Here is an 8,705-nt window from a genome sequence, read left to right as displayed (position 1 = left end):
CTAAGGTAATAATATTCCTTTTTTCTGGGAAAAATGTGTGATTTGGCTTTACCTGCCTCTCCTTGAATACCTTCTATATCCCTATAGAAGAACCCACTGTGGAGAAATATTTGCCACCGTTCATGGTAGAAATGAGAAATTTGAAGACACATCTCTTCTGCTTGGAAAACACACAACATTCTTCCAGTCCTCACACCCCACAGCTCTAAGCTTTCAATTTGGCTCAGTACTGTAACTGTTGCTAAAATGAAAGCTATTGCTATTTAGCCAGAGATCAGCCTTGGCAAAAACAATTATTGGAAGATTCATAAAACTCCTGACTGAATTCAGGACAAATATTAGAAAGTCACTGACATAAGCACTAAATTGTCAGAAAGTTTGGGTTCATTGCAACAAAAGATTCATTACTATTAAAACATTTCTAGTACTTCAGGTACTAGAATCAAAATATGCTTTTCTCCTATCAGATCTACTTCATAGAGTGTGTGACCTTCTGTGAGGATGTGTGTGTGTGTGTGTGCATGTGTCTCCATGTGTGAGTCTATATCTGTGAGTGAGTGTAAAGTAAGTTCTAAACAAGTAATTTTAACATCAACTCCCTTCACCCTGGAAACTCAAGGACTGAAGTCACCCAAACTGGCTGGTGAATGTACTTATCCTTTCGGTACCAAATGGACCACAAAGGAACAGAGGGAAAGCAGAAGGTACATAAAAATACGTATTTATCTATTCAGTTTAAAATGACAACAATGGAAAGATAAATGAAAGATTCTAATGCTAGCTTCTGGGAAATGATGGGGCAAAGGGAGGGAAAGCCACAGAAGCTGGATCCTCCTTATTTGTATTTGGCACCATGTAAGTATTTTACCTAACTCTAAAGCCAAACATGACACCATATGCATCCTATAAAGTGTTGGCCATTTTATGTAATGATTAAAAAAAATTAATTGGAGGCAGTGCAGTGGCATAGCGGGTAAGGCCACCACCTGCAGTGCCAGCATCCCATATAGGCGCCAGTTCGGGTCCTGGCTGCTCCACTTCCAATCCGGCTCTCTGCCATGGCCTGGGAAAGTAGTAGAGGATGGCACAAGTCCTTGGACCCCTGCACCCGTGTGGCAGACCCGGAGGAGGTTCCTGGCTCCTAGCTTCAGACCAGTACAGTTCCGGCCATTGCGGGCAATTGGGGAGTGAACCAGTGGATGGAAGACCTCTCTCTCTCTCTCTGCCTCTCCTTCTCTCTGTGTGTAATAAATAAATAAAAAATCTTTAACAATTTTTAAAAAATAAATTGATGGATGGATACAAAACAAAATGGAAGGGCCAACACTGTGCCATAGTAGGCTAATCCTCTGCCTGCAGCACCAATTTGAGTTGCCACTGCTCCACTTTTGATCCTGTCCTTAGTAATGTGCCTGGGAAAGTGGAAGATGACCCAAGTGCTTGGGCCCCTGCACCCATGTGGGAGACCTGGAAGAAGCTCCTGGCTTCGGACTGGCCTAGCTCTGGCTGTTGCTGCCATTTGGGGAGTAAATCAGCAGATGGATGATCTCTCCCTCTGTCTTGACCTCTCTCTGTAACTCTACCTCTCAAATAAAGAAACCTGAAAAAAGGAAAAGAAAAGGAAACTGAATGGATGAATGGATAGATACGTGGTTGAGTGCATATAGTGAAATGTGAACTACGGGACCTGCATACATGAGTATTCTTGTAAAGTTCTCCCATCTGTCCTCTCTGGAAATACACATCAGAAATGAGATACTTAAGAGAGAAAATAGAAACATTTTAAAAAACTAATGCAAACTGGACAAAATGGGATATTGTATTCATGGGATGGAAGATGAAAGCACATAGAGAACACAAATTTCAGGACTTTTGAATACACTAACTGGATCCTACATTTTTGGTAGGACACATTGCAAAAGGTACAGGGAAAACATTCATGAAATCTACTCAGCAAACATTCTGGAGTTGTCCTGATGCACTCTCATTACTCAGAGACCGTTGTAGTGTAATTTAGGAAACACCTCATAATAACCAACTGGTATTACTTTAGAAAGAAGAGGTTCAGTTTGGAAGCCAACATATATATATATATTTAAGTTTGATTCACCTAAATCAATCACATGCAGCTGAATTAATAAGATGCACTTATGACATCTTATCCACAAAATTCACAGAGTAATAATTTCATTTTAAAGCTTTTTACAATTATACTAGTGTGATATGAGATGTTACCAATGGGGAATTCAGGTGAAAGGTACACAGGACCCTTACCACAGCTTCCTATGAGTCTATAATTGTTTCAAAGTAATTCTGAAATGTAAAAACATGAAATCATGAAAATGCTTTCATACCTGAATATGTTGCAGTAAACTAAAGTGTGAGTCAATGGGGGCAGAGTGGTCCCTGGAAGACCCAGGAGAAGGTGTTAAAATCATCAAACCATTTGCACAATGGGGTTCTGGTAGCTGAGCCCTTTCTCGGTAGATCTGATTGGAAGTCCTATAATCTCAAAAGCCAAGACCACAGTTTTCATACAGTGGTCAAAGCACTGAGAATTACAATCTTGAAATAGGCTGTTACCGAGCACAACTTTATGATTGAGTAAATTAGGAAATAATATAATGTGTAATGAACAGAGAGATGGTCTCACCGTTTCATGGGAGATTATAAGGAGAAATACTCATCAACTTGACTTTTATAATGACTTGAAACCTCTAAGGAAACCAGTGTCCATGGATAGACGACTTCCGTCCAACCATTGCTTTTTAAGAGTAGAGCATCCTGTACATCTGCCCCCCGTAACTTCAATGCTCTCATTTAGCTGTGATTACCAAACAAAACATCCTAACAATCTCCCCAGTACATTCTCATGGGAGGAGGATACTGGGAAGATAGAAATGCCAGACTGTGGAAAGTAGCGCCATCTATGGGCTGAATTTGTTTCTAACAAGAAACCAGTTCTTCAATAGACCTTATTCCATATGGCCTGTAGCAAATTGTGAACTGGTTGAGACTACACACAACAGCCATGGAAAAGAGGGCAATCCTGTATGGCACACATTCCTTTAAAAACTGTGAATGGATACCTGAGAAACTTCAGTAGAAATGGCTTAATCTCCTACAGTTGGAATCACAAAAAAAAAAAAAGAGCAAACTAGAATTCTTTCCTATGACATCCTGTGACTCTAGAATAGACTGAGAAGTTCATTGTCCATGGTGTACATGATGCTGCAAGGCACAGAGAGATGCAGACCCTAAAAGTGGGCCTCAAAGAAATACACCCAAGGATTAAGTCCCAGACTCTCTATCAGAGGATTTCAGACATGTAGAGGATAGCAGGCACCATCAAGGCCCTGGGTCCAGCCTGACATACATCCAGATACTCTTCCTTGTGATGTTGAGGCTGGGTGCCCACTCCTGGACACGAGTGGATTGGTCAGAGATGGGGTCTAGTTGGTATTTTGTTTAAAAATTCCCTCGTTGATTTTAATGTGCAGTGAGGATTAAGACCTGCTAATTCTTCTAAAATCTCTACTTTATCATGTGATGAAATTTGAGATTACATGTCACAGCCACCAGTCCTGACCTGCCAGGAACCAGACAACAAGCAAGGTCTTGCAAAAATGTACCACCAGGATATAGTACGTGGAAGGCCCTGCAAGAATCAGAGACAAAGAATGTCCTACAAAGAGTGCAGAATGGCAGAGGCAGACCAGAGCCTGGTTTAAGCTGGTTAGATCCAACATGCTGTGCAGATGAATACCCAACCGCCAGCCTCATTACAGTCACACTGTAACGAATTAGCATAGTAAAAATCATTCCCCCTCATACCATAACAGTTTACATTTGCTATGACAACCTGCAGAGGTAACTCTATAAGGAACAAAGGGAGGTGGATCCCTGTTTCTTGGGAAACAGAGTCCTTTACCAGAAATAGGAGGAATATTCAGCCCAAATAACATAAAATTTTTCAAAACCCATAAAATTGAACTGAAACAGCCTGCAGGGGCTGTCCTTTCTAGGAAGTGGATGGCCCTTTGCTGCTTTCATTAATAAAACTCTCTTGCTTTCACTTTGCTAATTCATGACTCACTTCTACCCACCTTGAAGCTGAGGTGAGCCACATAAGACTCCCACGTGTCCTATATCACCTGCTATCCAGCATTGAACTGACTTCACAGAGGTGAAGTGGCTTCTCAAAACTGGCCAGTCATGCAAAGAGTTGTTCCTGTACTCCTAGGATTGGACCCAGAGTCCAGGGATGAAATTTGCTTTCCCAGATTTTTTCTAGTTTTCAATTTCTTCCCCATCTGTGAACACTTGCACATGAGCGTGCGCACCTGTGTGCACGTGCGCACATGCACACACACACACACACACTTGTTAGATATTTCTACTTTTCACTTTCTTTAATGTCACTTATTCCTGTGTCACTCTGGATCTGTTAGATCCAAGAGACATTAGACAGGATTCTGAATGACGAATCAGCCCAAGCCAAACCCAGAGAATCAGGCTTGCTGGCTAATTCAGAACAAAGACCGGATAAACACATTGTTCCCTTCTCTACAAGGTATCGGATGCATTGGGAAATGGAAAGCCCAGTTGTTTTTCCACATGTATTCCAAAGACATTGTGCTCTCAGAAAACAGAACTTCTCTAATTCATTTGTCTCAGCATTGGCTTGTAGACTGACTATTCATCTGAAAATGTAACAAAACCCGTCTTACTAACTCTGAAGCTGCTCTTTGTGCAGAACTTTCTGAAGAGCTCAGAATTTCTCGGTGGAAGCTTACGGCTTTGGTTCGGGCTAAGGGGAGAGAGGGGCTGGGCAGAGGGTTAAAAGGACCTGTGTAGGCCTGGCAATATGATCAATTAACTGTTTCTAAGTGGAAAATATTCTTGCAGATGCTCCTCTTCTGTTTTGCATTTGTAGGGACAAAGTGAGCTGTGTTTTTTACAAGCAGGCATCACACTGAAGTTGCAACCTGCTTCTACATGCCATGGGGGCTATTCTTAACCATGACACCTCTTGCCACAGTGCTCAGGGCATGGAGGGCTATTTTGGCGTTTCACTTCTTGCCTTTATAGAAAAGCTTTGAATGTTCATTTTTCCCTCTGGATTTTTAGTATAATTTAGTATATGAAATAAACTGAAAACAGACTAACTGGGAAAAATATAGGCTGATTAAGGTGCTGAAACATGGGAAACACAGCTAACTGTACCGGTCTCAAAGAAAGGCCACAGAGGTACAATTTGAATAATCTCTTTAAAAGGGAGGAGGAAGCAGAAGGGAGAGTTGCACAGGGTCTCAGAGGGATAAGAAGTGATTACCAGGGTGAATCAACGGAGCTGCTACACAGAAACTAGCCTTGGAGTGATGCCCTGTGGTCCCTGAATGAGGAGAGGGACAGACACGATGTGTGTGATCACAGGCATGATGTTGAGGTCCTTACTCATCTTTTTTCTTTTTTTTTTTTTCATTTTCGATTCTCTTTATTTACAGAAGATCAGTTTAGCATACATTAAGTAAAGATTTCAACAGTTTGCTCCCACACAGAAACATAAAGTGAAAAATACTGTTTGAGTACTAGTTATAGCATTAAATCTCAATGTACAGCACATTAAGGACAGAGATCCTACATGAGGAGTAAGTGCACAGTGACTCCTGTTGTTGACTTAACAAATTGACACTCTTGTTTATGGCATCAGGAATCACCCTAGGCTCTTGTCATGAGCTGCCAAGGCTATGGAAGCCCCCTGGGTTCACTGACTCTGATCATTTTTAGACAAGGCCATGGTCAAAGTGGAAGTTCTCTCCTCCCTTCAGAGAAAGGTACCTCCTTCTTTGACGTCCCATTCTTTCCACTGGGATCTCACTCGTGGAGAGCTTTTAGGTTTTTTTTTCCCCCAGAGTGTCTTGGCTTTCCATGCCTGAAATACTCTCATGGGCATTTCAGCCAGATCCGCATGCCTTAAGGGCTGATTCTGAGGCCAGAGCGCTGTTTAGGACATCTGCCATTCTATGGGTCTGCTGTGTATCTCACTTCCCATGTTGGATCGTTCTCTCCCTTTTTTATTCTATCAGCTAGTATTTGCAGACACTATTCTTGTTTATGTGATCCCTTTGGTTCTTAGTCCTATCATATCATGATGATCAATTGTGAACAGAAATTGATCACTGGGACTAGTGAGATGGCATTGGTACATGCCACTTTGATGGGATTGAATTGGAATCCCCTGGTATGTTTCTAACTCTACTGTTTGAGGTAAGTCAGCTTGAACATGTCCCGAATTGCACATCTCTTCCCTCTCTTATTCCCACTCTTATATTTAACAGTGATCACTTTTCAGTTAAGTTTCAGCACTTAAGAAGAATTGTGTATTGATTACAGTATTCAACCAAAAGTATTCTGTAGAACAAACAAACAAAAATACTAAGAGGGATAACATATTAAGCTGCTCATCAACAGTCAGGGTGAGGGCTCATCAAGTCACCGTTTCTCATAGTGTTCATTTCACTTTGGCAGGTTTCCTTTTTGGTGCTCAGTTAGTTGTCACCTATCAAGGAGAACAAGTGGTGTTTGTCCCTTTGGGATTGGCTTATTTCACTCAACATAATGTTTTCCAAATTCCTAACAGGGATCACTTTTCAGTTAAAATTTAAACACCTAAGAATAATTGTGTGTTAATTACAGAGTTCAACCAATGGTACTAGAACAAAAAAAAAATACTAAAATGGATAAAGTATTACATTGTACATCAACCGTCAGGACAAGAGCTGATCAAGTCACTGTTTCTCACAGTGTCCATTTCACTTCAACAAGTTTCCTCTTTGGTGCTCAGTTAGTTGTCGCCAATCAGGGAGAACATATGATATTTGTCCCTTTGGGACTGGCTTAATTCACTCAGCATGATGTTTTCCAAATTCCTCCATCTTGTTGCAAATGATAATGGGTGAGATGGAAGGCTACTGGCTTCACTTTTTTAGGCCTGGCCTTGATGCAAGGAGGGGATCCCAGAGAGAGACCTCTTCCCAGCATTTGTGTAAGACAAACAAGGCAAGGTTGAGGCAGCCAATAAAGCTCTTAGCAGGTCAAAGTGCCAATTCTGGGATTACCCTTTTCTGTGACCCAACACCCTCTTTCCTAAACCAGGTTGATGGTTTATTTCTGTGAAGCTGAAACCAATAGTAACACCTAAAATCCTTGTTATTTAATTCAGAGTAGATATTTATATATTATAGCAGATTCCTTCTGCATATAAAAAGCCAAGAGAAAATAAGACTGATTCCTTCATGACCCCCTCTTCTGTAGCCATCCAGAATCCAGCCACTGTCTTCTGGGGAAGGCAACAATGGGCTAATGCCCCTTTTCAGAGTAGGAGGTACATATGGTTCCAAATGCAGGATGCTCCCTGGGATTCTGCAGCACTAGCCACACCTATGGCCCCAGGCCCACAGCCAGTGATGATCTTGGTTTGCACTGCTCAGCCCACACCTGAAAACCCCACATGACCCTGCACGTGGCCTTGGCCTTTGACTTGATGAACAGCTGTGGAGAAAAGGCACTTGCACAGCTTTGTAGCTTCTATCTCTGTCTGGTTCTCTATTTCTCTCCACTCAAGTATATGAGAACCTTTTTTGTGAATTAACTTTTATTGATTTTCTTAACTTCAGGCCACAGAGAAAAACCTCTTGGACAATGGCATCAAATATGGATGTGATGGGATCAACAGCTCCAGATGCAGCTTTCTAGGGAAACAAGTCTGGGCATCTCCTCCCCATCAAGGGCTTTCCCATGACTAATTCACTGTCCTGCAGGTAAGTTTGCTCTGAATAAACAGCTGCAGGATCATCACATTGCCACATGTATCATGACAGGGGGTAGTTTCTAGCACCAACAAGAGAAAAGTGGAGCTCTGGTAGACACCACCAATAAGAAGCAAACCTCTACCCCGAATCCGAATCTCAGCACAGGCTTATTCTTCCCAGTCTATTATGAACACAGAAGATGATGTGGGGCAAGTTGTTGTAGGCCACGCCAGCATGTCAGGGCCCCCAGAGGACTGGGCACAGCTATTGTAACCATACATACCCAAGATACTTATCTCTGGGGAATCAGATCAGCTTACACAGCTCCAAGGGCCTTTATTCACCAAGAATGAGAAATAGATTGTCATTAAAGCCTAGTATGCTTTGACTAAAGACTCAGTATGCTGACACATACATACACTCTGTTTCTATGACTTCTAAGACCTAAAAACACCTATTGCAAAGTAATGCAACATTCCAGTATAATCAATATTACTTGGTATCTCAGAGAATGGCGGTAAATGTAGGCTAAGGCTTCCATTTAGAGATGTGCAGACTCTTGTACCATGAAAAGAAAAATTCTTTATTCCAGTAAGCAAACAGAGGTGCAGGCAAGGGCAGACTTCTGCAGGTTCACACAGCCATATACCTGGGCTTCCCTGCCGGCCTGCTCCACAGCCTCCTTACTAAGCTCCATCTGCCAGTGCCAATTCTGTCCAAGGATGGAAACAGAAAATGACACATCAGCACAACTGTTTTCCCCAGTCTCTTATCAACCGGTTTTCTTTATTTTCTGTTGTTGACTATTTCCATAGTTTACTTCATATGTCAAGATATCCCATTGTCGTATTTTAATTAAAGCTATTTTTAATGAATGCATATTTCATAGGT

This window comes from Oryctolagus cuniculus, chromosome 15 (assembly GCF_964237555.1).
Source record: "Oryctolagus cuniculus chromosome 15, mOryCun1.1, whole genome shotgun sequence".
In the NCBI taxonomy this organism is placed as follows: Eukaryota; Metazoa; Chordata; class Mammalia; order Lagomorpha; family Leporidae; genus Oryctolagus; species Oryctolagus cuniculus.
The sequence above is the reverse complement of the archived record's forward strand: the minus strand, read 5'-3'. Positions refer to the sequence as shown.